This window comes from Erpetoichthys calabaricus, chromosome 4 (assembly GCF_900747795.2).
Source record: "Erpetoichthys calabaricus chromosome 4, fErpCal1.3, whole genome shotgun sequence".
In the NCBI taxonomy this organism is placed as follows: domain Eukaryota; kingdom Metazoa; phylum Chordata; class Cladistia; order Polypteriformes; family Polypteridae; genus Erpetoichthys; species Erpetoichthys calabaricus.
Genome location: NC_041397.2, coordinates 213,542,752 through 213,560,324, shown reverse-complemented (window position 1 = coordinate 213,560,324; position 17,573 = coordinate 213,542,752). Strand labels below are relative to the sequence as shown.

The window sequence follows — 17,573 nt, the reverse complement described above, 5'->3', positions numbered from 1 at the left end:
CTGTCTGCAAACCGTATCACAGACCTTCAATTCTGTATACAGTATACATTCACTTTTATACACATACATACACACATTTGGTATAGTTAGGGAAGGACTACATCTTAGTGTATCTGGAAAAGGAAAAAAGGACTGGCTGTTCCTATACTGAAAAACAAGTAAAGCAGACTGGAGACATTCTTCAGGCACATGTCTCTATCCTGCTTTTTTTTCTTTTAACATTGGAATTCCTGTATTCAGTGTATACACTGTAAAAATACTGGATGATTAAACAATAACTAAATTGTAAAGAGGCTTTAGATTAATATTAATTCTTAAAAGTTTTTGACTTTACACTAACCTGAGCAATAGTTGTTATTTTCTCCCAGCTAGAATATATTGAAAATAGTCTGCTCATAGCATTTAAGCTAATTTTACAATTTATTACTTATTACAGTTTCTAAAATATTTCTGAGAGCTCCTTGTGGTTTGGCTTGGAAAAAACAATAATGACTAACTTAAAACACTAGACAGCTTATTAAGGAAGTAACCTTGCTTAAATGACTTTCTTCTTTAATTATCATGACACTTTTCTTTAATAAATCAACTATATGGTATTTTAATGTTATTAAATGGATAAACAGACAACTGGGTTATCTCCCTGTGTAAGTGGGTATAATTAGAAATCAGAGTCACCTGAAAGTCTATAGAGGGGCCTGTTTACCAGAACAGTATATTTTCTTTATATTTTAGTACCACCTAATTAGTAACTAAATTATTACTGACTGCCTATTTCTCTTTTTGTACAAGAATAGCTAATGTTGCCAAACCTCTATGAAAAAAAGCGAGTTAGAACACTTAACCTGTACAGTTAAAAAAAAGGCTTTAAAATATTATGACACATTTCAGGATTCAAAATGTACAGTACACAAGTTAATGAAAATGCATTAATTTATTTCAACAGTGTTTAAATCAGCAACCTTTGCATATGGTTGAATTTAAGTGCATACTGCATTAAGTAATGAATGGAGACAGAGCCAGAGAATTAAAAAGATAACAAGTTGACAACACTGACATCTGAGAATTCCTCCAAGGATTTATTTCAATATACAACTCTAAAATATTAGAATTTAAATATAATTTAACTCACTTTAGAACTGAGGACTGTGAATACTTAAATATCAAAAAGTCCAGTTTAATGTTCAGATCAGCTCTCTAGCAACTGGAAGGTAAGAACTTTGAGTTTTGGCCTACTAATCAAAGCTGACAAAAGATACCTGGCTTTTAATAATTAAATTAAGGATAGTTTTAGGGTATTTCTCTGCTTAGGAAATCTCTCAGGATGAAAGAACCCCCTTACAGCCTCTCACCTACCTTGTGTCAACAGCAGTGGTGGGACTTTAACTCAGGACCTTTTTATTACATGGCAGCCTTCTCCCATTATCACAACCAACTCAGAGGGTTGCTGTGTTATCCAGCGGCTAATAAGCAGTTGTTATATTATTAGACTTAAAGAAAACAGAGCCTTTCTTTTAGCTTTATATGATACCTTTTGAAGATATACTGTAGTTAACATACATAATATTGAACTGAATGTCCAGCAATGCTGTTTGATGAATAAATATATTTGTTTCTTTAACTTTTATCAAGTAAAGTGGCAACAATACATTTTAAGCTTACTTCTTCATTAGGCTTTAGAAGAATAATATCATTCTGTCATCCTAAGTCTGAACATACAGCAATCTAGTTTCCTTACAGTGTGCACTAAAATTTGACAATTAAATTAAACCAACATTTCTCCCTTTTTTGGATGTGGTCTTTAGCTTAACAAAGCTGAATATATATAAACTGATACACTGATATAATAAATTCTGAAGTTACAGTCTTAAAATGCCTGTTGTAGTTAATCAGACACAGATTGAGTAAGAGGAAACTCTTCTTTAAGATGCATTTTTATGTTTGACTTTCTGTATTTGTCATGTTGAACACTGTTATTTTCACTGTACATAAATATAATCAGGACATGGTAAATTAAACATTACAAGCGCCTTATGCATGAAAACTCAGGGTAACAACAAATGACTAGCATACTTGCAGCTTATCTCTGCAATGCAGTTGTGCTTTCACACGTGAAAGGTTCAGACCAGGAGCTTATGTTAAATATATGTGACTCTGCATGCTTTTTTGATATGTTTTTTTGTTCAAATCAGATAAAATATTATTTTTACAAGTATTTCCTTCATGAATGAATATGTGAGTTCTTTTTTTGGGATGCAAAAATAAAAAGTAGGAAATAGCTAGAAAACAAATTACCAGTCCTGAAAATATTGGGTTGTCTATGCAATTACCATGAATCTACTTTACCAATAATATAATAATAACCAGTGTTAAATTATGATGTTGCTGAAGAATCTACAGATGCATGAGATACAGACTTTGTTTTTTCCTGTCTCATGGTTAATTTGAAAAATTAAATAAAAAAATACATCATCCATGAACATGCATAGTTATACACAACTCTAATTAAAACAACACAGGCCGTTCTTCAGGGTTGCTATTAATTGAGCTGGAAGTATTGGCACATACACAAGGCTAATTCGCATCTGCCCCATTGATTTCAACCTTACTAGATTTTAGTTGATTCATTACCACAGTTTGTTTAGGAAATCAAAATTCATAAAAAGTAATATTATTCTGACATATATAATGCACTGACACCACTTTGACCTCCACAAAATAGCAAACTGAAGGATGCACATGGCAATATAAATCATTTTAATATCCTGAATAGTATGAACCATTCTGACTCACAATAACTATAAAACTGTTCTCCAATATGCCATTTGGTATTTAAAATGAAGAAAGTGAAGAAAATAACCCCTTAATTCATTCTTTCTCAAGCCTGAAGAGAGAAGTAGCATCAAACACAAGGCAGACACAAAACCTAGATATGATGATATGCCATAGCAGGGCAAGGTCGTTCTCGCACCTGGAAAGCAAGGAATTGGCAATGGACCTAATTGGAACAACTTTGGGACTGCCAGTTAGGTTCAAGAAGAAAAAAGCTAAATGTTAATTAGTTATCCCACACACATGGTGAGAATATGTAAATTACTAAAGAAACGAAAAAAACACTTACATTGGATAATATTTGCCTACTGAGTTTGGTGAGTGTTTATGTACCTTACCATCAAGTGTAACTAACTGTTCACTACAGAGACCCTGTATGTATGGATATATCAACGTACAGACCTTGGCAACAGCTAAAGCTGTGTTTGATAGCTAGATGCAATAAAATCTTACCTAAGGCTTACTGCAATATTTTCAGCAGCTTTCAAATGACAATGCACAATACAAACAGTTAATTGTTACAACAAATAAAATAACTGAAATGGCCAATTTGAGTATTGGACAGGTTCTATAATTTTCAACAGAAATGCAATAGTTTGTCAAAAATCTAACTAGAACAAATGGAAAGTGAAGCAGCAGTGGATTTAAAATGATTATTTAATTTCATTGTTTGTCTCTTCAGGTGCTTAATTAAGTATTTTATAACTATACTGAAGTTTTAAACTGTGGTGGGTTGGCACCCTGCCCGGGATTGGTTCCTGCCTTGTGCCCTGTGTTGGCTGGGATTGGCTCCAGCAGAACCCCATGACTCTGTGTTCAGATTCAGTGGGTTGGAAAATGGATGGATGGATGAAGTTTTAAAATATTGGTACAGTAGAAGCAGTGTGCTATGTTCTATATATTAAAAATGTATAAGGTTTGGGGCCACATGTACTACTTAGGATAATTACTTTCTAGGTTAGTGTTTCACAACTTATTTGAAGGAGTTAGCTAATTTACAGTAAAATGATATTTACCTGAAAGTAAACTGGACACTTGGAGGGATCACCACTGACCCCAGACAAAATAAAATAAATAAATAAATAAAAATTAAAAAGCATATATAAACCCTTGACGCATATTTTTAAGAAGTCACTGCACACTAAGGAAATTCTGAAGGACCAGAAATAAGCAATCATTATCCCGTTATATAAAAAGTGTGATCAGGCAAAACCAAACAACTATAGGCCAGTAAGCTTATTGTGCAACACAGATAAATTAGTGGAAGGAAACATTACGGATAAGATTGAGCAGCACATGGCAAGAACAGGAGTTTTACTGAATGGTGTGCATAGGTTCAGAAGAGGGAGGTTGTCTTTTACTAACATGAAGGAATTCTAGGAGGAAACTACAAAGGTGATCAAAGTGGAGAATATGATATTATTTATCTTGACTTTCAGAAAGTACTATTTGAAAAGTAAAGTAAAAGCAGTGGGAGTTCAATGTGTAATGTGCAGATGGGTGCAAAATTGGCTCAGACACACGAATCAGAAGGCTATGGTGTGGGAAACCCTGTCAGAATTGGTTGATGTTAAGAGTGGTCATTGTTAAGGCTATTTTCAATATATATATAAATGATTTGGATAGTTATATACATAACAAGATGGTTAAGTTTACAGATGATACCAAGCTAGGCTGATTGGCAGATAATCTGGAATCCTTTGTTGCACATGGAGTTGGAAGCATGCAGGCTTGGGCAGATTTGAGGCACATGAAATTTAATACAAATAAATGTAAAACATTACACCTAGGAAGTAAAAATGTTAGATTTAAATACACAATGGGAGATCTGAAAATCAAAAGTACAACTTATGAGAAGAATTTGGGAGTCATAGTGGACTCTACACTAACAACTTCCAGACAGTGTTCTGAAGTCATTGAAGAAGGTTATATAGAACAATGTTTAGAGTGTTAGGTTATATAGCACGATGTGTGGAGTACAAGTCCAAGGAGGTTATGCTCAAGCTTTATAATACATTGGTGACGCCTCATCTAGAGTACTGTGTGCAGTTTTGGTCTCCAGGCTACAAAAATGACATAGCAGCAATAGAAAAAGTCCAGAGAAAAACAACTAGGTTAATTCCATGGCTGTAGGCAATGAGTTATGTGGAAAGATTAAAAGAGCAGAACCTTTTCAGTTTCATTTCAGTTAAGACAAAAGAAGGTTAAGAGGGGACATGATTGGAGTGTTTAAAATTATGAAGGGAATTAGTATAGTGGCTTGAGTTACTTTAAAATGAGTGCAGAAAGAGCACAGGGACATAGTTAGAAACATTAGGAAGTTTATCTTCACACAGGGAACCACAGACACATGGAATAAGTGTGGTAGACAGTGTGGTAGACAGCAGTAATCTAGGGACCTTCAAAATGTGCTTTGTTTGGCTGAATGGCCGTTGTCATCTAGATTGTTCTAATGCTGCAAATGTTCTAATATGACTGCAAGAAAACATTTCTCAGAATTACTGCATGAAAAAGCTACTGAATTCCTTATCCTCTCAGGAGGCATCATTTGAAGTGTCTACCTAGAAATGTAGCACTTCATGATCTTATGTGAACTCCACTGAAGATTCAACAATCAAAAACTAGATCCCACCCTCTTAAATATACTGGGTGAAAATAACAGTTTTTATTTCAAGAAGTTGTCATGTATGGGCATTGGAGGACTTCTCAGAAGGTTTGGTAAAGGAATTTAATAACCCAACGAGACAACAGGGGGGGCTACTGCTGACTTTATCCTGTTTCTCTTCTTCCCTCACAGCTCTGAGAGACCGCCCAATAAGGGCACATAGTCCTATCACTTCTGGGGGTTTCAACCATAAAGGACGGACAGCCTAAAGAGTGGCATCTTTTTGGAAGGCCTGAACAAGCCGCAAAGTGGAGCATAAGACTTCCTCTGAAGTAGGAGGTACCCGGACCAGCGCATTTGCATGTTTTTCATTTCTTTTTTTGTTGTTACTCCATCTGGCGATGAATAAAAGGGATGGCTCGGTTGGCGTCCTAAAATTCTGACTGATTCCAGCCTGTCCTTCCACCACCCGACCACAACATATTTCATGTTGCATGCAGTGTCAAAAAATAAAAATTAAAAAAACAACTAAAGAAATAACAACAAAAACATATTTAATAAAATATTAAATTATTTATGTTTGCAATATCATTGAGTTGCTTTTTATTTATTCTCACATTTCACAATACATTTATTTATTAGCACATTTATTTCATTTTTTCCAAAATATCTTTATATATAATACGCTACCGTGGCTATTCGTTCATCTGTACTGGATTTTAAATCACCTGAAATCTATTGACCTGAAATTTGGCACACATATACTACGTGACGTCAACTATCCGCTTTTGGTGTGATCATTGACCTCCAAGGTTATTCCTCTTTTTATTTTTATTTTATTTTATTGTAGAATCAACTCTCGTCATTCTCATCCCTACCACCTTCGCCATCACTTCTTGAGGAAGATTGAAGACTTAAGTGCCAGCTTAAGTGAAAAATTAAAGAAAACGTACTAAGTAATTGCAACACAAACACTGACTTAATCAGTTTTAACGTGAAAAGATGCCAAAGAAAGAAGAAAAGAAGCGGGCCACTAGGGTGGAGAAAAGAAGAGCTGCTCAAGAAGCAACAAGCGCATCAACCACTGAGCAAGCGAATCATAAACGTACAGAGAAAGAGGATGAAAACTAGGAATGCTCAAGTTAAGTGTATTCACTGTACGTTATCATGCAGTGTGACGTTACTGGTTCCTAAATAATGGATGTGCACTTTTCTATTCTAACTTTAACTTGAAGCTCACTCTCAAATTTCTTCTTCACCATTGTTTTATCAAACATATGAAACATTTTCAGTTGGCTCTTAAAGAATAGTGAATGATCAGGGTTTTAAACAGGAGACAGGTGATTTCACTTTATGAGTTACCTTTTTATACTGTTTTGGAAACACATTATGCAAGGTATGAACTCCAGCCCTTCATAGTCCTAAAATGGATGAAATAGTTATGAAAATTGATGGATGAGACTGTTTTAGGTGTCATCTCCTAGTTATTTCTTGCTTTGTATTAACCCCTTTAACAAGTTCTATATTTGGTTGTATTAAGATTTATAGCACACCAATAAATCATTTGTCTTTCTGAATGTGCTATATCAAAGAGTCATGTACATGCTAGTAACGAACCTTTACAGATATCAAGGATTTATTGGCTTTTACAATGTGACATAGTGACATTGGAATATTTCCAATTAAGAAAGGGGAAGCCACAAGGAGTTTCCTTGTGACAGCAGACAGGTACACAGACACTCAAATGCAGCCCTCATATGACAACACATAACGGTGTGCTTCATACAAAATATTGATTGTTTTGACTTTGAATAAGGAGAATGTAGTAAGAATGTAGTACAGTAATACCTCCTCCATCGCGGGGGTTGCGTTCCAGAGCCACCCGCGAAATAAGAAAATCCGCGAAGTAGAAACCATATGTTTATATGGTTATTTTTATATTGTCATGCTTGGGTCACAGTTTTGCGAAGAAACACAGGAGGTTGTAGAGAGACAGGAACGTTATTCAAACACTGCAAACAAACATTTGTCTCTTTTTCAAAAGTTTAAACTGTGTTCCATGACAAGACAGAGATGACAGTTCTGTCTCACAATTAAAAGAATGCAAACATATCTTCCTCTTCAAAGGAAACAGAGAGGAAAGCAAACAAATCAATAGGGCTGTTTGGCTTAAGTATGCGAAGCACTGCTGGTACAAAGCTGTTGAAGGCGGCAGCTCACACCCCCTCCGTCAGGAGCAGAGAGAGAGAGAGAAAAAAACAAAGTCAAAAATCAATACGTGCCCTTTGAGCTTTTAAGTATGCGAAGCACCGTGCAGCATACTTAAAAGCTGCACACAGAAGGTAGCAACGTGAAGATAATCTTTCAGCATTTTTAGACGAGCGTCCGTATCCTCTAGGTGTGCGAACAGCCCCCCTGCTCACACCCCCTACGTCAGGATCACAGATAGTCAGCGCAAGAGAGAGAGAAAGAAAAGTAAGTTGGGTAGCTTCTCAGCCATCTGCCAATAGCGTCCCTTGTATGAAATCAACTGGGCAAACCAACTGAGGAAGCATGTACCAGAAATTAAAAGACCCATTGTCCTCAGAAATCCGCGAACCAGCAAAAAATCCGCGATATATATTTAAATATGCTTACATATAAAATCCGCGATAGAGTGAAGCCGCGAAAGGCGAAGCGCGATATAGCGAGGGATCACTGTACTGTCATTATGACACAATTTAAATAAGACATGAGTATTTTTTCTGTAAGTCTCAGATAATTGTCACCAATTTGACATAGGTGGTCCAGTGTTTAAAGCATTGCCAGGGAGGCACTATATAAAGGTGGAGCTCAACAATATCTGACTGCACTGGCAACACATTAGTCATAATTAATTACTTTGGCATAAGAGAAACATTAGGGTGGATGACAGGTAGCAAGGAACATTGTCACAGACCAACAGGCTCCAGCACGTGTTCCTGAACTATATGGGTCCCTGCTGCATATTATTGAGGACAGGCAGCAATGGAGGTACCAAGAGTGCTTGTCCTTGATTTGTGGGTTTGGACTCAGAGGTGCATGGATTCTTAGAGCTTTTGGAGGAAGCTTTGAGTCACAGTGTCAAGCTATTTGGAAAGGATTGGTACCTGGGAAAAGATTATGTGGCGTGCCATGAAAGTAAGTCCTCAATGTGATTGAAATATTGGTCCATGCTAGTAAACCCCTCAGTTTATAGTTCTGAGGTGATCTGGGGCAAGGACTTGCTGGAAGGAGGAAGAGAGGCCAGGCTAAAGAGACAGCCAGGTAAGATTTCGAGCTCATGCTAGGCTTTCAGCACTTGGAAAGGAAGTCTTCTTGGACTAAGTAAAATAGGACATATTTTATGGATTAATTAATAATATTTGAATGTCAGTCAGCATAGCTTTTCTAAGTCTTCATTACATCTCCTGTAGCTAGCATATGTTATGTATACACTCAAAAGGTCATATCAGGCTCTATTAGGCAGCAGTCCACTGACACTGAGAAATTAATAAAGGAGGCCTGAAAGATGGACTTCTCTGTCTTTGTTGTGTCTTCATTGTTGCAGACCATGACAGTGTCTCACCACAAGCTGGACCTTCAATATAAGGTGCATTTATACGGCAATCAATCAAAACCCCTCGACTACAGACAGGTGATCTCCATTGAACTAATTATATGACGTCTAATGCCAATTACCTACACCACTGATGGATTAGGACTGTACTATTAAAGGGTGTGAATGTTTACATGAGCAGTTATTTTGTCTTTTATATCTATAATTAATTTAGACAACTTTCCAGAGATCTGTTTTCTTTTTGACATTAAAGAGCCATTTTCTGTTGATCAGCATCAAAAAAGCCAAATTAAATCTACTCTGATTCACTGTTGTATAACAGCATATGACAACTTCCAAAAGAGTGAACAATGAGAGCCGCCTTAGGAAATGACTCTTCCATAATATTTGCATCTGGTTTTGGTGGATTTCAAATTTCATTGTAGTCACACTAGAATACTCATGATTAATTTGTTATATAATGTGATGTATACTTGCCAATGTTGTTACACTTTAAAGAATCATAGACTGCTTAGATATCTTCATAGCACCATTTTCTTTAACAAATAACAATTACATCCTTATATATCTAGTCATTTCACTAAAAACCTTATTTGAACATTGAAAATCCAATCTAACAGGTTTATGCATCCTCTTGACATCTTTATTTATGTTTTTAATAGAAAGAAACAACAAATTATATCAGGAGAAGTGAAATCATTCTGTCTAATGCCCATCTTGATGCTACCTTGCCTAGTGAACATACTGAGCCAAACTTTTCATAATTATGTTGAGATCAAAGTTTTCATTTAAAGTCCAGTTTGACTTTATCTAACAGATTCTGTATCTTCTTCCCATCTTTATTTGTGTTTTTAGTAGAAAGTATGAAAAAACAAAATTCTTCCTTTTGTAATATTAGAAGACCAAACAGAATTTGTTAAAGACAGACAATTAGCTTTTAATCTCCGATGTTTGTTTAATGTCATATACTCACCCATAAAATCTAACATACCAGAGATCTTATTATCTTTGGACGTAGAAAAAAGCATTTAACATGTTAAATGGCTACCTATTCAACACATTGCACTATTTTGGATTAGACCCAAACATATATGCATGGATAAAACTATTTTATAGTCCAGAAGCCTCAGTTTGTATTAACAACATTATTTCAATCTACTTCAAAGTAGAACTTGGTACTCGACAAAGATGCCCCCTATCATCGTTGCTTTTTGCAATTGCCATTGAGCCACTGGCCATTCACTTTCAAAATGCAACAGAGATAAAGGGGATTACCAGAGAAGAACTTGAACAGAAAATATCACTACATGCAGATGATTTGGTACTCTTTATATCAAACCCACACACTTACATATCAGCAGTCCTCAGTGCATTGGAAGAATAATATATGGACTGAAAATTTATTTGAATAAAAGTGTGCTTTCTCCAGTGAACTTTCTAGCTCACAATATTAGACAATATTAGACTTCCCCGTTTACTTTAGATAATTAGTTTAAATATTACATGTAAATATAAAGATCTTTTTTAACAAAATTTTGCAATCTGCATACAAAAAAATTTGCATGAAGAATCAATACTGCCAAGATGAACATTCTTCCCAAGCTTCTTTTTCTATTTCTTTTTCTATAGGCCAGTAGTATGGTGCAGTGGTTAAGGCTTTGGGTTCAGATCTTGACACTGTGTAACCCTGAGCAAGTCACTTCACCTGCTTTTGCTCCAATTGGAAAAAGAAAAGAAATGTAACCAATTGTATCTCAAATGTTAACAAATAAATAAATGTAAATGTATTTCAGACCATCCACATATACATTAACAAATCATTCTTTACGAAATTAGATTCAATTATAATCTCATTTATCTAGAATTCAAAACAGCCACATATCCAAATGGTAATGCTACAATGACCTACTGTAAAGCAGAATGGGGCATGGCACTACCTAACTTTCAATCTGATTACTGGGAGGCAAATATACAAGCTATAAAGACCTGGGGCCTCATGTATAACGCCGTGCGTAGAACTCACACTATAACATGGTGTAAGCACAAAAGCGGGAATGTGTGTACGCACAGAAAAATGCAGATGCAGGAATCTGTACGCACGCAAACTTTCACGTTCTTCCACTACGTAAATCCCAATCAGCGTGAAAAGTAACGTACGTGCACATGCCTTCTGTCCCGCCCCACCTCCTCCCAGAATTACGCCTCTTTGAATATGCAAATCAATATAAATAGCCTTCTGTGAAAAGACAGTGGGAAAAGCACGGGGGGAAATATAAGAATTTCAGTGAATACCAAGTGGAGGCAAAGGAAAAACTTACTATTTGTTGGTTTAAAACAGTGGTATAATCAACAAAAGGAAGTTGATCGAGTGACAGAGTGTCGGAGAAACTCGAAGGCTCAAATTCACAAAGTCGTACAGTGCCCGAAATAAAAAAGAAATCACATATCAAAGTCGCCGTTAAAAGGTGAGTCGTAGCCCACCGTCTGAGTGTCATATGAAAGCTTATTAGGGTACAGACAAAAAAAATAGGCACACAGTGGGAAAAAAGCACAAAATGTCAACTTTAATCTCGAAATTTCCACTTTAATCATGTAGTTTATTTTGCCATTAAAGTAGAACATCATAAACTTCATCTTAAAATCGTTTAATTTACTAGTTTCTCAAATCCCATTGTAACTAAAGTGGCACATTAAATGCTTTGTTCTGTATTCGATCTTCTATGTGTTCTACATGTGTGAATCACTACCTGCTTCTTAAACGGGCTTTCTCTTTCTCCGACAGGACACATAATCCATTACATTCGTGATATTACAGCTCTCTGAATAATTAAAATACTGAGATGTATACGTGATATCTTTTTCATGATGATAGGAATGAAAGCATGTTATTAAACATGGGGACACGGTGGCGCAGTGCTTGTTCATATCTCATGCAAGAGGCTTGCTGCGCCATGCGCGACCTTCAATGAAATAATTTATCACAGCAGTACTGTCTCTTTCAAACATACTAACCTCCAATTCCTGTCCTTACTTTTCTTTCTCCAAAAACCCAATCGCCACACAATCAGCTATATAGACGTGAAGCCATCTGTAAGCTTAAAACGCCGATTCTTCAAAACTTTTAAGGAACATTGAAATATCTTCGTAGTACATGTTTAATTATTCTATCCGTCTAGCATTCCAGTGTCACGTCAGCACCAGCAAGAATACAACGCAATGCAGGAACAATCCCTGAACTAGCTAGCACTGCGGCACCGTGTCCTCACATGTTTAATTATTAACAATACAGGTTATTTAAATGAAGTTAAAGTTTTATCTGTATAATATAATCAACATATTTTGCTGCATTTCATCTTAAAAATGAATACCGTCATCATATGTAAATACGCGCTTTATAAAGTGGCGCAGGTTGTGCAATATTATAACTGTAGTGCAAGTTTACAGTGAGGTAATTGTACTTATAAGTAAACAGTTCTACAAGGAGCACTTGATGGACTAATTGAGTGCGTTTATAGTTCTTGGGATGAAACCTTTTCTAAACCGCGAAGTCCGTACTGGGAAGTCTCTAAAGCGTTTTGCCGTGGCTCAGGCAGCGTCTGCTTCATGCTGTATACCGATATTTCTCTTTCTGATCAGCTGCTGCTGTGATTCCTCACTCAGATACAGTGATATAAATACTCCGAGTGGTACAGTGAAAGTAATATGGAAAAAGATGATCTGCTGTGGCAACCCTTAATGGGAGCAGGTGAAAGAAGAAGAAGATGCAGTGAGAGTTACAACGCTAAAGCAGTTATGGTATTTGGAATACTATGGCTATTCCCTGGACCATTATATTGCTGCAGGTTAATTACAATCAGATGCATTACACTAATAAACAATATGCAGTTAGTTTCAGTGTATTTATAAAGCCACGTCAGGAATGTGGAGCTAAGAAAGAAAGGGTGTCCACGCAGGAACAGTAGCACTGCTTTGACGCTGGGTGCCGCCAGTCTGCAAAACCGAGCGGAGAAATTGTGTACGCCAAGGTATGAGTTACCGTGGAAATGTGCGTGGCTTTACGCCAAGTTTAGGTTTTATACATCGCGACTTGAGCGTGGAAACAGGAGTACGCAACATTTCTGTGCGTACGCACCATTTATACATGAGACCCCTGGATACTGACACAAATTGATGAATATACATAAGCCTGGCCTGCAATAGAAATACAATCTTGCTGTACTTCTTTATATGCCCTGCTTTGTGCCAAAGCAAATACAAATTATTTTCAATATACTAATAATCCAATTGTCCATCAATTACTCAGAATATGGAACCATTGCAGGAAGCACTTTAAGACAGAGAAGCTTTTATCTGTTGCACCTCTACATGATAATCACCTTTTCCTACCATTTCAAACCTACACAGTATTTAATGTCCAAGATTAAAACACTTAGAGAACTGTATACAGATAATGTCTTTGCATCCTATGAACCATTATGCTTCAAATTTAACTTCAAATTAACACAATTTTTCCACTATTTTCAAATCAGAAACTTTGCTAAAAGGAACCTGCCCAATTTTACTCACCTCCCACACATTTCTATTTCAGAGGCAATTCTGAGCAGTCTTGAAAACTCAGACAACATCTCAATAATATATAAAAACATTTTAAAGTCCTCCTTCCAAAGTTCCCAGGGTACGATGGGGAAAGGATCTTTCATTTAACATTTCAGAAAAGGTGTGGAAGACAGTCAGGCATAGCTGTAGCTTCATATGAGTAAAGCATTCAATCATTCAACTTAAAAACTTTTATCAAGCTCATTTATCTTGGTTAAAATTGCCCAGATGTATCCAGGCCAAGATTCAGTTTGTGAACGCTGCAATCAAGCTCTAGCCTCACTTGGTCACATGTTTTGGGCATGTACCAAATTAACATTGTTTTGAACAAAAACCTTTGAATGCCTCTCAGGTAGCCTTGGTGTCACAATCACTCCTAACCTATTAACAGCTGTGTTTGGTGTACTCCTGGATAGGCTTAAAGTGGAGAAGGACAAATTGATTGTAATTGCCTATACCACACTACTAGCATGTACACTAATCTTGCTCAACTGGAAGACTCCCAGCCCACCTGTTATAAGTCAGTGGGTAACTGATGTTCTATACTATTTGAAACGGGAAAAACAATTTAATTCTCACTTAGAGGATTTGTTCAAAACTTTTTAAAAAATATGGCAAGATCTAATTAATAAAATCATAGAATAAGCATTTATATCGGGGAAAAGAACATTCTCCTTTCTTTGTTGTTTTTAAAGACTTGCTCATGCTGTTGATTCTCCTCTTTTTCTCTTGGGTGGAGGTTGAATTCTGGTTTATTAAGTTTGACTTGATTGTATGAATTGCTGTTTTCTTTAAGTAAAATCAATAAAAAAATAATTAACAGGAGAAGTGGAGTCATGACAGAATGAATTAGCCAATCATGTTCAGTAACTAAAATCAAAAATATTCACAGCCCAAATTATGTCCTTAATTAACATCTGAAAATGCTTTCTTACTAAAAAGAGTCACTGATCTAACCTTCTCATATTTTAGCTTATTTTTATCATACAAATTGCTGGAGATCTCAAATACTTTTCTATTTATGCAATGGAGATATGACTCACTGGTAATCTCAAAAATGCATGAAAAGTGATCTGACTGTTCCTCTTGGTATGAGGTTAGGCTCATAATGATATTATGTCTTCTATGTATGCTTTCCTTTTCCATTATGGTTATTTAATAATGAATGATTTTCCAACAGCTTAAGGTCACTTCAGCTGTACAGTTGAAAAGATGAACACTTACTTTGGCAGATTACGTTTACATGCTGTATTGGTTGTTGCAGTATGAACAAACACGTAAATTGAAAGCAATTTGATGCACTTATATTTCTATGCACTATGAGGCATATAATGTGCTATGTTTTCCATATACAACATCTATAAATAAATATGAGCCAGGGATTTTTTTCTTATTCCTGACTGTTTAAAAATATCTGACCTTAATTTGTGTCTGTCAGATATTATACGTCTCATCCCAGCATGCTCTTTTATGATGGCATGTTCAGCAACTCAGGGCAATACATAAATTAAGCATGCCTGCCCTAGGGTGCAGTTTAAAGCTGTGTAAGCAGATAACCAATAACTTTTACCAACATTCAGTGCTTCATCAGGACATAGCTGCAAAGAAGCCTGAGTGAGGAATTCTTCTGTTTATTTACTATTCATTTTGACACATTTTATAGCAATTTGTTTTGCCCTGCAGAAATGAACTAGGAATGACCATATTGTTAGGAAATATCTGTAATTGTATGGTAATGCGGACATACAAATTCACGGTTTTTAATACACTGAATTGAAATGACAGCTTTATTGCCAAACAATATAGTTGCTAAGATTCCCCATGTTTTATAGCCACAATGCAACAATAGCAATATCAGAACACCATACAACATACAATTACTTCACCATCACATTATTATACTCAACACAAACTATACTACAATTATATAATCTGTACAGTATTATAACCTATATGTCAACACCTATGTTCCATAACTCATTTGATCCATAAAATTGAAACTAAAATGAACTTTTTGATGAAGCATGATGGCTGTTGGCATTGATATAGTTTTTCTGAGTACAGTAACTGATTCAGGTTGTTACTCGGGTTATGTAGCATCTTTAATTTTATTTCCTGGCTTATATATGTATAGGACTTGAATGGATTACAGCTGCAGTCATACAGTATTTTTTCTGTCTGTAAAACATTTTGCTGTTTGTGTTTTAGTAGACAGATGCCAAGTATATCTGAATCCTTCAGCAGAACATATTTCAATATTAAAGCAAGAAGAAATCAAAAGGGACAATAGAGGGCAGCATGGAGAATGGATGAGTCCTCCTCTTCAGGGCTACTGCCAAACCCGGAAGTACAGCTGGAAGGAGAATGTGGAACACTGGAGCACTTCTGGGTGCTGTATAAAAGGGGCCGCCTCACTCCATTCAGGGAGCCTGAGTCGGGAGGTGGTGGACAAACCTTGTGAGAGGAGGAGTGGAGGTGAACAATAGACAGAAGAGAGAGAGAAAGGAAAACAGGTCTTTGTGGTCATTGTGCTTATTGTACTTTGCTACATAGGTGTGAAACGAGACAAAAGCATTTCCCACCATTGAATAAACATGTGTTGTGCTGAACTTCCATCCTGGTATCTGTTGTGTCAGGTGTTTGAGGAGCTGCGAGCCACCTCATACCCACACTGTATACATATTTTGTTAGACACACAAGCATGGGAGTATCTCACAGGTAAAGTATAAATGAAAGAGTAATGACAGGAGGACAACTGATGTCATTTCCATTATGACTGCCACGAGTACCACCATTTCCGTTCTCCAGGAGACATAACTAGTGCTACAACCGAAAGTCGATGTTCACTCATGGACCTGTTTTAGTGATAGGCAAAGCTCCTTCCTTAGGCAAAACTAAATTGTGACCTTAGAGTAATCCTTTGTTTCACCAGGACATTAAATGGGGCATCCTAAAGGAGCCTCAACACATTTTTGTTGTCCCCTTGTGTCTTTACAATATATAGGTCTTGGTGAAGGGAAGCATTGGAGGAATATTAAGGGTGATGCACAAGAAGTAACTCAGTTTCCATTTGCATCTTTAGAGCAGAGATGAAGTCTAAAGCCACTTCTGCATCAGTTCTACACCCCTTCTTAGAAGGATAAACCTCCACCACAGGGAAGCATTTTTTTTTCAGTCTCTCAAAGTGCATCAGAGCAGGCAACAGGCACTGAACTACCCTTCTTTTTTTTGACTTAGCAGTCTTGGACATTAAACAACATGTTCTCTGGAGCCACAATTCTTTATCTGTGATACTGTTTTTCATTTTCTATATATGTTCTTCTTATAAAATCATTTTTGACAAATGTCTGCCTTATTCAGAAGTATCAAACAAATAACTGGGGAATGGGAAAGCTCATATTATGGAACACCTAAAATTACCTTACATAGAATAATGTTTTCCAACTTGCTTAATCCAACTCAAGTTCAAGGTGTGCTGAGGGGTGAGGAGATACTGGCAGCACCAAGTGAAAGGCAAGAAACAGTCTTTGATGGGGTGTTATAATCTAGAATCATCAGTCAACCTGACAAACATGTCTTTATTTGACTACAGATACTTTGGCTTTTAGACAACATCTCTTATATATATTTCTCTTCTGGTCTGTCCTGCTTCCACTTCAAAAACGGTCCCGCCCACATGCAGCCGGCATGGCATTTCTCAATTCCTATTCGTTGTCTTCCATGTCATGCACTATACTGGCCTGCTGAACGTAATACATCCAACAAGTACTTGAGGTGCTGCCACAACGGTAAAGTAACTTTACCACCCTTGCGGGAGCCACCTGTGTCTTTACAACAGCTTCTTACACAGCAAACATCAGAAGCTAAAAATTTCGTGAACACATTCGAGAATACAACCCTTCTCTAGCGTTTGCTTCCATGGGTGCACAGATAACTCAACCTCCTGGCAACGGACCATACTGTTTT

The 17,573-nt window shown here is 36.5% G+C and overlaps 1 protein-coding gene across 4 annotated transcripts in view; it reads right to left on the bottom strand.

The window, feature by feature from the left end:
- The window catches only part of cntn5 (contactin 5), a 1,396,083-nt gene that overhangs the window by 426,906 nt on the left and 951,604 nt on the right, over positions 1-17,573 (bottom strand). The window lies entirely within an intron of this gene.